The 13,665-nt window shown below is 44.1% G+C and overlaps 1 long non-coding RNA gene across 1 annotated transcript in view; it reads left to right on the forward strand.

The window, feature by feature from the left end:
* Positions 1–1,459: 1,459 nt before the first annotated feature.
* The window catches only part of LOC138352298 (uncharacterized), a 15,951-nt gene continuing 3,745 nt past the window's right edge, over positions 1,460–13,665 (forward strand). Inside the window, exons 1-2 of the long non-coding RNA XR_011222752.1 lie at positions 1,460–1,563; positions 9,847–10,033. This is a non-coding gene — a long non-coding RNA (uncharacterized lncRNA). The remainder of the gene's footprint in view (positions 1,564–9,846; positions 10,034–13,665) is intronic.

The following is a 13,665-nucleotide window of genomic DNA, read 5'->3' on the forward strand; positions in this document are numbered from 1 at the left end:
AAGTCCAAAGGTATGCCACTAGACTAGTCCCAGAACTAAGAGGCATGAGTTACGAGGAAAGGCTGCGGGAAATGCACCTTACGACACTGGAAGACAGAAGAGTAAGGGGAGACATGATCACAACCTACAAAATCCTCAGAGGAATCGACCGGGTAAACAAGGATAAACTATTCAACACTGGTGGGACGCGAACAAGGGGACACAGGTGGAAACTGAGTACCCACATGAGCCACAGAGACGTTAGAAGGAACTTTTTCAGTGTCAGAGTAGTTAACGGATGGAATGCACTAGGCAGTGATGTGGTGGAGGCTGACTCCATATACAGTTTTAAATGTAGATATGATAGAGCTCAGTAGGCTCAGGAATCTGTACACCAGTTGATTGACAGTTGAGAGGCGGGACCAAAGAGCCAAAGCTCAACCCCCGCAAGCACAAATAGGTGAGTACAAATAGGTGAGTACACACACACACACACACACACACACACACACACACACACACACACACACACACACAAGGACAATGAAAACATATGTGGAGATGCCTAGACAAATTGCCACTGCAGTAGCTATCAAAATGAGAGTTGAACTAAGCATAAAAGTTAACCAAACATGTACACAAAGTGGAGACGGACGCTCTACGAGACACAAGTGTTAATGAGATAACAATGTAAGCACAGGTGTGAGTGTCCCAACACGGAGCTCAGGATAAGAGAGAGACCTCATTCTATGTCCTCCTCATATGGAAGCATGTAGCCCCGGGCTTGTACTACTATTCTTACATGTGCAGTAGCCCTGGACTAGCATTGCTGGCCTCGCATGTAGAAAAGTCCTGGACTGAGGTAGCAAAAGTCGCCACCAACTCCTATCACTAACTCTCACTAACTCCCTCTTTATCATCCTTTTTTACACCCCTCAAAATGTGACAAACTTTTTAATGTGACAAGCGAGTGCACTGCAAAATCCCCATAAAACTTGAGAAACTCTCATTAGAATCTTGTGGGAGATTTATGCCCCCCATCCTCGCCTCCCCTAGTGTTTGTACCCCTCTCGCCCTAACCCCCTAGTGCCTGTACCACTTCGCCCCTAGTGCCTGTACCCCCCTCCCCCCCCTAGTGGCGGTACCCCCCTCGCCCCCTAGTGGCTGTACCCCGGCCCCTGCTCCCATTGCGTGATGTTATGACGCCACTACTCATCTGATGACTCGATAATCGAAGCTTGGGCAAAATATAACTTTTTTATGCCTTGCGTTACGTAAGGAGCGTAAACGTAGCTATTTAGCTATTTTCGAGTTGCTTTCAAGCTTCTTTGAGGATGGTTGATTTTCACACTAAAATGTCATTGTGTATATGTGCTGTCTAATCGTCTGTCTTCTCAGTATGTATGTCCGTCCACCCGTTTATCTGTCTACATATGGGCGCATGTATGAAACATTTAACTGTATTTGCCTGGCGACACAGGGGGCGGCCATCTTGGTGTTCCGTCTATGGATGCTGCGAGGGACGTCACCTGTCTTCAGCGACCAAGACAACCCAGCCTCCTCCTCCCCTTGCCGTCTAACAAGGTAGGATGCCACAGTACCCTTCTGCCTTCTGTACCCTTCTGTCTCCTGCTAAACGATGTAGAGTGCCAAAACTTTCTACTCTCCTCCTCCTCCTCTTCCCATACCGAGATGGATGATGCCATAATACCGAGAGAGAAGGATGTTACAATGACCTACTTCATCCCCCACTTATAGGTCCCCAGTATAGGTCTCCTTTCATCCTCTTTTTCCAGGTGAACAAGATATCAGCTATATATATAGCACCAGGTAGTCTCTCCAGTAATCATACGCAAGTGTGCTTTGATGGCGGCTTGACTCACATGACTAGTATTAAAAAATTATTAATCAAGCATATCGGATACCGAGAGTGTAGTGATATAGAGATATGTTGACCAAACCACACACTAGAAAGTGAAGGGACGACGACGTTTCGGTCCGTCCTGGACCACTCTCAAGTCGATCGATCCATAATCGACTTGAGAATGGTCAAGAACGGATCGAAACGTGTCGTCGTCCCTTCACTTTCTACTGTGTGGTTTAGTCAACATATTTCAGTCACGTTATTCTGACTCCTCGTCTGCATATAGAGATATTGGTGTATACTGGCAGCAGGTTTTCTTTCAAACATGTTTCATTGAATATGACCGCATATTCTGTATTTATTATTTTCTGGTTTAGGGCTTCTATCCCTCTAACTATTTTCTTAGCATCAGGGCTTAATTGAAATAGGAGTTCTCCAAAACTCATTTTCGTACTTTTAAGGTGAAGAAAAGAAGTGATTTACTATAGAGTGTATTACACTTATTTGTATAATTTGCACGACGTTTCGAACCTCCATGGTTCATTCTCAAGTGAACAGATCTTACAATACTAGTTGATTTTATACTCGCATTAGGTCAGGTGATAATACAATGAAGGTGAAAACATGGGGGGATACATAAGGGATAAACATAGGGGCTGCAGAAGGCTTATTGGCCCATACGAGGCATCTCCTATCTAAACACAAAGATTAATCCAGTGTAATTGGCCTGTTATGTTGGACATTGTCTTTTGTGTTGGCATCGATATGTTCTTGTCTTGTCTCATGGTGGGTAGAGTAAATAGTTCCGTGATTTGGGTGTTCATGGTAGGTCGCTCTATTCTTATGTGAATTGCCTCAAGAATGGCAATTCACATAAGAATAGAGCGACCTACCATGAACACCCAAATCACGGAACTATTTACTCTACCCACCATGAGAGTAAGGACAAGAACATATCGATGCCAACACAGAAGACAATGTCCAACATAACAGGCCAATTACACTGGATTAATCTTTGTGTTTAGATAGGAGATGCCTCGTGTGGGCCAATAAGCCTTCTGCAGCCCCTATGTTTATCCCTTATGTATCCCCCCCATGTTTTCACCTTCATTGTATTATCACCTGACCTAATGCGAGTATAAAATCAACTAGTATTGTAAGATCTGTTCACTTGAGAATGAACCATGGAGGTTCGAAACGTCGTGCAAATTATACAAATAAGTGTAATACACTCTATAGTAAATCACTTCTTTTCTTCACCTTAAAAGTACGAAAATGAGTTTTGGAGAACTCCTATTTCAATTAAGCCCTGATGCTAAGAAAATAGTTAGAGGGATAGAAGCCCTAAACCAGAAAATAATAAATACAGAATATGCGGTCATATTCAATGAAACATATAGAGATATTTATATAATTTTATGACCTCCAAAAGACACCAAGATTTCCTCAGGGTTGTGAGGAAGCGGGGTGAGGTAGCCCTCATTCCTCACACCAGGGCTGTGAGGTAGCTCTCCCAAGGTAGTGAGGGTTTTCTCCAAACCATCTGTCTTACTCTCTTACAATTTGAAGATACCGACTAAAGCCCGGTAAACGATCATAACGAAATATGAGTTGAATATGAATATGAGTTGAATATGAATATGAGTTGAATATGAATATGAGTTGAATATGAATATGAGTGCCCGTGACGTCGTCTGGCAAGGGGAAATATCTTACTAATAAAGAAATAAGATGCATTCAGGGACTTTAAAACACTGAACTCGCTTGTCAATTTAATACGGAAGCATCAGATGGTATTTCCACGGAAAATTAAATAATGTGACGTGTTTCAGTTTAAAATTAAAATTATCGATGTCAATATGAAAGACAGTATGTGAACGATGCAATATGGAAGACAGTATGTGAACGATGCAATATGGAAGACAGTATGTGAACGATGCAATATGGAAGACAGTATGTGAACGATGCAATATGGAAGACAGTATGTGAACGATGCAATATGGAAGACAGTATGTGAACGTTGCAATATGGAAAACAGTATGTGAACGATGCAATATGGAAAACAGTATGTGAACGATGCAATATGGAAAACAGTATGTGAACGATGCAATATGGTAAACAGCATGTGAACGATGCAATATGGAAGACAGTATGTGAACGATGCAATATGGAAGACAGTATGTGAACGATGCAATATGGAAGACAGTATGTGAACGATGCAATATGGAAGACAGTATGTGAACGATGCAATATGGAAAACAGTATGTGAACGATGCAATATGGAAAACAGTATGTGAACGATGCAATATGGAAAACAGTATGTGAACGATGCAATATGGAAAACAGTATGTGAACGATGCAATATGGAAAATAGTATGTGAACGATAACAATTTTATCATCAAAACCAAGAAAATATATCAGCATTTTTAGAGTGAATTATTATGAATAATTATTTAGACTAAACCTGAACACCACAATCCATCCTCCTGTTGGGCAATATTAACTCTAATTTGGTGCTGTTCATTTTATGGACCCCCAAAAAATAGCGAAAACAAAATTTGACTATTACTAGGCCTAGTTAGGTCTAATCCTATAGTACATATATGTACTATATTAGACCTCAGGTGAGCCCGTCCTCCTAAGGTTTCTCAACGTCTCGAAAACAGTCAAATTGAAGTGTCCTTATCCTAACCTACCAGAGGACCCAAAACAAAAAACGGGAAAGTACGTCACTTTCGCCAGCCACCTCCATTTTCTAGTACGGCAATTTTTTGGCCTTATTAACCTTGTTCAAGTTGCGTGTATATATATGTTAAACCAAGGATGGTTAGGTTAGGTTCCATTAGCAACCTATATACAAAACCATTTTTGGTTTGTCCATATTCAATAGTACCAAATTCTACTTTCTAATTGTCTATAACGTCAATATATGCACTATGGTCCACATCAATACTATAAGTATAATCTAAACAGGAGGCCGGGTTTTATCTCAAGAACTGTTGAACAGTTAAAGATTCCAGGTGCTTGAGTCTTAAGACATATAACTCTCCAAGACAGATTCACTTAATAAAGCTATTGTTATAAACACACCAGAGCTCCACCTTCCTCCTTCACAAATGGCCAATATTTTCCCCGCCACGACCAATGGCACATTACCCACTCGTCGCCCTCGTCCTCGCCACGACCAATGGCACATTACCCACTCGTCGCCCTCGTCCTCGCCACGACCAATGGCACATTACCCACTCGTCGCCCTCGTCCTCGCCACGACCAATGGCACATTACCCACTCGTCGCCCTCGTCCTCGCCACGACCAATGGCACATTACCCACTCGTCGCCCTCGTCCTCGCCACGACCAATGGCACATTACCCACTCGTCGCCCTCGTCCTCGCCACGACCAATGGCACATTACCCACTCGTCGCCCTCGTCCTCGCCACGACCAATGGCACATTATCCACTCGTCGCCCTCGTCCTCGCCACGACCAATGGCACATTACCCACTCGTCGCCCTCGTCCTCGCCACGACCAATGGCACATTACCCACTCGTCGCCCTCGTCCTCGCCACGACCAATGGCACATTACCCACTCGTCGCCCTCGTCCTCGCCACGACCAATGGCACATTACCCACTCGTCGCCCTCGTCCCCGCCACGACCAATGGCACATTACCCACTCGTCGCCCTCGTCCCCGCCACGACCAATGGCACATTACCCACTCGTCGCCCTCGTCCTCACCACGACCAATGGCACATTACCCACTCGTCGCCCTCGTCCTCGCCACGACCAATGGCACATTACCCACTCGTCGCCCTCGTCCCCGCCACGACCAATGGCACATTACCCACTCGTCGCCCTCGTCCTCGCCACGACCAATGGCACATTACCCACTCGTCGCCCTCGTCCTCGCCACGACCAATGGCACATTACCCACTCGTCGCCCTCGTCCTCGCCACGACCAATGGCACATTACCCACTCGTCGCCCTCGTCCTCGCCACGACCAATGGCACATTACCCACTCGTCGCCCTCGTCCTCGCCACGACCAATGGCACATTACCCACTCGTCGCCCTCGTCCTCACCACGACCAATGGCACATTACCCACTCGTCGCCCTCGTCCTCGCCGGGAATATAAAAACATTACGAGTGTCGAACCGCCAAGATTTATGACCTCTCTTATGTCTGCTTTATCAGTGGTGTGGTGGAGGTCCCGGAGTCCCGGCACGCGCACGCACGCACACACGCACACACCCACGCACGCACGCACGCACGCACGCACATGCGCACACGCGCGCACACACACTCACTCTCTCACTCACACACACACACACACACACACACACACACACACACACACACACACACACACACACACACACACACACACACACGAACACACACGCACACACCTTACTGCTTCACTGCTGAGTGGACAGCGGTCTGGGGTCGTAGTCTTAAGAGGCCGGGTTCGATCTCGAGCGGAGGCAGAAACAAATGGGCATATTCTCCCTGTTCACCTAGCAGTAAATAGGTACCTGGGAGTTTGACAGCAGCTACGGGCTGCTTCCTGGGGATGTGTGTGTGCGTGAGTGTGTAAGAGGTTAGAAAAGCGGGTTTGTATCCTAGCCCGCAGATACAAATAGTAAATACAAACACACGGGTTAATACCTAACATGAGATCTTACAAATCTATATAGAAATATGTAAACAAAACAGCCTACGAAGATGTAGAAGACACCAAACTCAACACAGACTCTGCTAATATTCCAGCTCGGTTATCCAAGACCAATCTAGATTGAATTATTATCTTTACTGATAAAATTAATATACAATTTTGCCTAATCGGAGTAACTCAATTAGGTGTTATTACAGTGATGATGATGCTCATTATCACTGCCACACGGGGCAGGAGATGGTGTAGACGGCGGGAGGTGATGGTGTAGACGGCGGGAGGTGATGGTGTAGACGGCGGGAGGTGATGGTGTAGACGGCGGGAGGTGATGGTGTAGACGGCGGGAGGTGATGGTGTAGACGGCGGGAGGTGATGATGTAGACGGCGGGAGGTGATGGTGTAGACGGCGGGAGGTGATGGTGTAGACGGCGGGAGGTGATGGTGTAGACGGCGGGAGGTGATGGTGTAGACGGCGGGAGGTGATGGTGTAGACGGCGGGAGGTGATGGTGTAGACGGCGGGAGGTGATGATGTAGACGGCGGGAGGTGATGGTGTAGACGGCGGGAGGTGATGGTGTAGACGGCGGGAGGTGATGGTGTAGACGGCGGGAGGTGATGGTGTAGACGGCGGGAGGTGATGGTGTAGACGGCGGGAGGTGATGGTGTAGACGGCGGGGAGGTGATGGTGTAGACGGGGGGAGGTGATGTTGTAGACGGCGGGAGGTGATGGTGTAGACGGCGGGAGGTGATGGTGTAGACGGCGGGAGGTGATGGTGTAGACGGCGGGAGGTGATGGTGTAGACGGCGGGAGGTGATGGTGTAGACGGCGGGAGGTGATGGTGTAGACGGCGGGAGGTGATGGTGTAGACGGCGGGAGGTGATGGTGTAGACGGGGGGAGGTGATGGTGTAGACGGCGGGAGGTGATGGTGTAGACGGCGGGAGGTGATGGTGTACACGGCGGGAGGTGATGGTGTACACGGCGGGAGGTGATGGTGTACACGGCGGGAGGTGATGGTGTAGACGGCGGGAGGTGATGGTGTAGACTGCGGGAGGTCGGGAAAGATGAGGGAATGAAACTTTCAGCTAACTGAAAAGAAACCAATTAAGAAAACACAGGGAGAAGAAAACAGAACAGCAGGGCTGCTGGAGAGAGTAATTGGGAACCTCCAAGAAGAAATCACCTCACACACAGTTACTGAAAAGTGAGGGAGAAAATAAATAAAAGAGGAAATAAATAAAACCCAATATATATAATTTACATTTTGTATAGAGAGAACTGCCTCCCTACCTTTCGCAGGCACGTTTATAAAGCAAGATGGAGACTATAAAGCTCATAGTCGTCAGAAAACCAAATTTGTTTACCTTTGATCACTTATGATAAGAGAACGAGACGAGGGATGGTGAGAAAATATTAGTGCCCTATGATGCCTTCACAGATACGCCGCGTTATTGTGTTCTTCATTGTGCATTGATAGTGGTTTACCTCTGTATTTGACCATTTAGAAATTTCTGGCTTACAATCTTATCAAAATTTATCAACAGTAACACCCGTGGCATAGTGGTAACACACTAGCTCCTCGTCTCGTGATCAATTTCATCTGGGTTCGAGCCCTGACCATGTAGGATTGACTGGGCGCCAATTCACAATTGTTCGCCCCTGTCCACCCAGCAGTATCTGGAAACCCGGTTTGTAAACCGATTTCTGGGTTGTAGTGTTTCATGAAAATCAAGTAGAGTAAGGCTTAAAATGAGCTATGGAAAGGGAAGGTTCTAAGCCCGCTGACGAGGTCGGGATTTCCAAACAGAAGAGGCAGCAAACATATCTAACACGTCAGGTTGGATAACAAGAACCGTCCAAACTAGAGATGCTATACCAATGATGATACTAGTCAAGACGCTAGTGCTCTAGACGCTTGCACAATGACAGCTTTCAAAGCTGGAGATATTGCTGACCTGGAGAGCGTGCAGAGATCCTTTACTGTTATAAGCCACTCAGTAAAACATCTAAACTATCCCGAACGACTAAAATGCCTAAACCTAAAATTTCTCTATGGCGCAGGCGGGAGAGATACATAATAATTTACACGTGGAAAATTGTAGAGAGGCTGGTCCCAAACATGTACACAGAAATAACATCACATGAGACCAGAAGGCATGGCAGGATGTGCAGAACAATCCCGATGAAGAGCAGAGGGGCAACAGGTGCTCTAAGAGAGAACTATCAACATCAGAGGCCCGAGACTGTTCAACACGCTTCCACTACACACAAGGGACATAACTGGCCGACCCCTCACAGTGCTCAAGAGCAAACTCGATAAACACCTCCAAAGGACATCTGATCAACCAGGTTGTGATTCATACGTCAGGCTGCGAGCAGCCGCGTCCAACAGCCTGGTTGACCAGTCCAGCAACCAAAACGCTTGGTCGGGGACCGGGCCGCGGGGACGTTGAGCCCCGAAATCATGGGGGGTAACCTTAAGGTAACACCCGCACTGAAGCCATTACAGGCACAAAACCTCCTCCTTCAACATCCTCGTCAGGAGCAGAACAGAATCATTACAGCCAGAAGTGTAAACAAAGTCTTGTAGAAACTGTGACGATGTTTATATTGGAGACAAACTTAGATCAGAGGATTTGAGAATGTAAATATTTGTCTCAAGAGGCTGAGAGCACCAACTCATCACGCACAACCACCACGAACAACACCATACCAACTTTAAGGATGCTAAAATACCCATCACAAAAGAAAACATTAGAAGACAGAGTATACAAACTCCAGCCACCAAACATTGCAACACCAGCGGAAAGAATTGCACGAATTTTGGTATCGTTAACAAACTTTGTACTTCAAAAAATACATTTTATGATCAACTTATTTCCACGCTTAATGTCTTAACCCAACTTCACCTCAACCTTCTTTTTCCTTCATAAGCAGCTAACTTTGTGGATTTTATTCAGCCCGTCCTCCTAAGGTCTCCTAACATCAAGAAACTGTCGTACTAAAGTGTCCTCTCCTAACCTACCAGAGGACACAAAATAGAAAACGGGACGTCTGTTTATAACGTCACTTTTGCGAGCCGCTCCCATTTTCTAGCACGACAATTTCCACCACATTATATTTTTATTTATTCATTTTCTAGCACGACAATTTCTGGCCTTAGGTAGAGTACACCTCAAAATGCGACGTTCTATTAGAAGGACGGGTTGGCACTTGCAGTCTGGTTGTTGGGAGGTTCCTGCTGCCATGATCGTTTTCTTGATGTACCGACTTTCTAGTTCTTCTGGCGAGCCTGTAACGTATTAATGTCTAGTGTTTACCCCCGGCGCAGGGTGCTGACCTTCTGGTATCTGCCGGTGTTCAACGCCTGGCTGCTGCTGTGCCCCTGGACGCTGGCACACGACTGGCAGATGGGCTCCATACCGCTCATCACCTCTGTCATAGATACCAGGAACATCGCTTCTCTTTTGTTCTACGGCGCCCTTGTACTTATACTCAGAGCTGGATGCTTGATGAAGGTAATATAATATTTGCCAGCGTTGCTGTTGTGTTTTATCTGTATTATTTACACCCACCACACACACACACACCTGCCTACCCCAACACACACACACACACACCTACCTATCCTCTACCACACACACCTGCCTATCCTCCACCACACACACACACCTGCCTACCCCAACACACACACACACACACACCTACCTATCCTCTACCACACACACCTGCCTATCCTCCACCACACACACCTGCCTATCCTCCACCACACACACCTGCCTACCCCAACACACACACACACACACACCTACCTATCCTCTACCACACACACCTGCCAATCCTCCACCACACACACCTGCCTATCCTCCACCACACACACCTGCCTACTCAACTACCCAATCCGATTTTTATATGTAACCTGCATACGCTGGTGTAGATAACGGAGTTTTCGACCAAACGCTCATGTGAAATATCATGTTACTGTGACAGAATTGTGTATTTAACTGAAGCGTTTGGTTGATAACTCCATTCCCTCCACCAGTGAACGCGGGTTACGTGTAAAACTTGCAACAGATACCAGCTCAATGCCTACACATTCCTAGTGGGGCTCGGCCACACTCCAGGTTGTGTAACTCTTAGCATATCTTTCGTCTATGGGTACAGCGTGCGTCTGGGGCGAACCACGACGTTGGTTCGACGCCCCCCTAATATACGTTTGATAGCCTAATATCTGCTATCCTAGGCTTATATATTAATTATATTTATTTATATGTATGGTGTATGTATAAACATATATATATATATATATATATATATATATATATATATATATATATATATATATATATATATATATATATATATATATTATATATATATATATATATTATATATATATATATATATATATATATATATATATATTATATATATATATATATATATTATATATATATATATTATATATATATATATTATATATATATATTATATATATATATTATATATATATATTATATATATATATATATATATATATATATATACATATATATATACATATATATATATGTCGTATCTAGTAGCCAGAACACCCTTCTATACCTACTATGCAAGGCCCGATTTGCCTAATAAGCCAAGTTTTTCTGAATTAATATATTTTCTCTAATTTTTTTCTTATGAAATGATAAAGCTACCCATTTCATTATGTATGAGGTCAATTTGTTTTTAATGGAGTTAAAATTAACGTCGATATATGACCGAACCTAACCAACCCTCCCTAACCTAACCTAACCTAACCTATCTTTATAGGTTAGGTTAGGTTAGGTAGCCGAAAAAGTTAGGTTAGGTTAGGTTAGGTTAGGTAGTCGAAAAACAATTAATTCATAAAAACTTGGCTTATTAGGCAAATCGGGCCTTGCATAGTAGGCTATATATATATATATATATATATATATATATATATATATATATATATATATATATATATATATATATATATATATATATATATATGCATTCAGACACACACACACATGCCTAAAATATCTACACAAGAGTTCCCAGAGAATATGAGCGGTGCGTGTCCTCTCCTGGTATGGTCTTCCCTAATCCCAGGAAGGAGAATGTTATATCTTACTACCAATCATCCACTGCCTTCTCCCCGTTTGCACTACTCTCTATCTTAATTATTCAACTCCCTCCTCTGTGACGATAGAAGGCTGGGAAATCACTTCGCAACTTCAAACATTTCATTTTTTCTGACTTCTCCATCTTTTCCTCACTCATGCTGCCCCTCTCTCTCTCTCCCTCTCTCTCTCTCTCTCTCTGCAGCTTCGAGTTTACTTGCTCCTTCAACTAATGTTCTACCATTTTGGTTAAACCCACTTGCATTATTCTTCCAAAACTCACAATATGATTGTGAATTTGCTGACTCATCTGCTCTTCGACTCTAACCACAGACCCATTCGTTCACCGCCTACATCCATCCGTCCATCCGTCCATCCCTTTCCCTCCACCCCCCCACCTTCCACTCCCCCCCCCCCCCCCCCACTATCATGCCTCGTTCTCTGCCCCTCTGGCATGGCATTAAGGAACATATAATCTCTTCCCATAACCAAACCATCGCCAGAGAAATCCTAGTAAACAACACAGAAATCATCGATAGATACAGCGATAGCAGGCGGCTTGACGTTTGCGAGGCACTACACATCAAGAAGTCAACACCAGCAATCAACAGCCAATTATTGCACAACTATATTCTACCCACCTCAAGACTCCGCTCCAATATAGAAGCATCAAGAAATATGGACCAATAGGCTTTCTACAAACACTTCTATTCAATATCCATTGTTTCGTGTTCTGTCTTGTGTTGATACTTTTAATACCCTATTAATATCCTCTAATGCCACATCATCCTTCCCACCTCACTCAAATGTAATGCCACATCACCCTTCCCACCTCACTCAAAAGTAGATATAAAATCAGGGAAATGCAAGTTCTAATCAGTTGTGTATTTGTGAAGTCTTTGAAAATGTAATAAGTTTTACGAAACGCGCCCGTGTCGCGTCAGACTAGAAATAAAAATGAATTTTGGAGAAGTGATTTTTGATTTACCTTCAACAGTGAAGCATAATGTACGAAAGATTGAGAAAATTCGTGTTAGAATTATTAATCTTACTTTTTCGGTCATATTTAATAAAATATGTCTACAGGAAAGACTGCCACCAAAATATATATATATATATATATATATATATATATATATATATATATATATATATATATATATATATATATATATGTCGTACCTAGTAGCTAGAACGCACTTCTCAGCCTACTATGCAAGGTCCGATTTGCCTAATAAGCCAGGTTTTCATGAATTATTTGTTTTTCGACTACCTAACCTACCTAACCTAACCTAACTTTTTCGGCTACCTAACCTAACCTAACCTATAAAGATAGGTTAGGTTAGGTTAGGTAAGGTTAGGTTAGGTAGGATTGGTTAGGTTCAGTCATATATCTACGTTAATTTTAACTCCAATAAAAATTTTTTTACCTCATGCATAATGAAATGGGTAGCTTTATCATTTCATAAGAAAAAAATTATAGAAAATATATTAGTTCAGGAAAACTTGGCTTATTAGGCAAATCGAGCCTTGCATAGTAGGCTGAGAAGTGCGTTCTGGCTACTAGGTACGACATTATATATATATATATATATATATATATATATATATATATATATATATATATATATATATATATATATATATATATATATATATATATTGACTGGTAGTGTTGGCAGTGTGAGCAGTCGACCGTCAACAATCTTCCAACCACCCACATGGAGTGAAGTCCCCAGTGATCTCAATATAAAAATCTGACCCTTCCCTTTGAATCAAATTTTTGTCACAACCTTTAACGCGACACGTGCTCTCCTCCCCCCCCCCCCACCTCTCCTGCACCTCCAGGCTCTCCTCCCCCCCCCCCCCACCTCTCCTGCACCTCCAGGCTCTCCTGCACCTCCAGGCTCTCCTGCACCCTCCAGGCTCTCCTGCACCCTCCAGGCTCTCCTGCACCCTCCAGGCTCTCCTGCACCCTCCAGGCTCTCCTGCACCCTCCAGGCTCTCCTGCACCCTCCAGG

The sequence above is a fragment of the Procambarus clarkii genome, chromosome 53 (assembly GCF_040958095.1).
Source record: "Procambarus clarkii isolate CNS0578487 chromosome 53, FALCON_Pclarkii_2.0, whole genome shotgun sequence".
Taxonomy (NCBI): domain Eukaryota; kingdom Metazoa; phylum Arthropoda; class Malacostraca; order Decapoda; family Cambaridae; genus Procambarus; species Procambarus clarkii.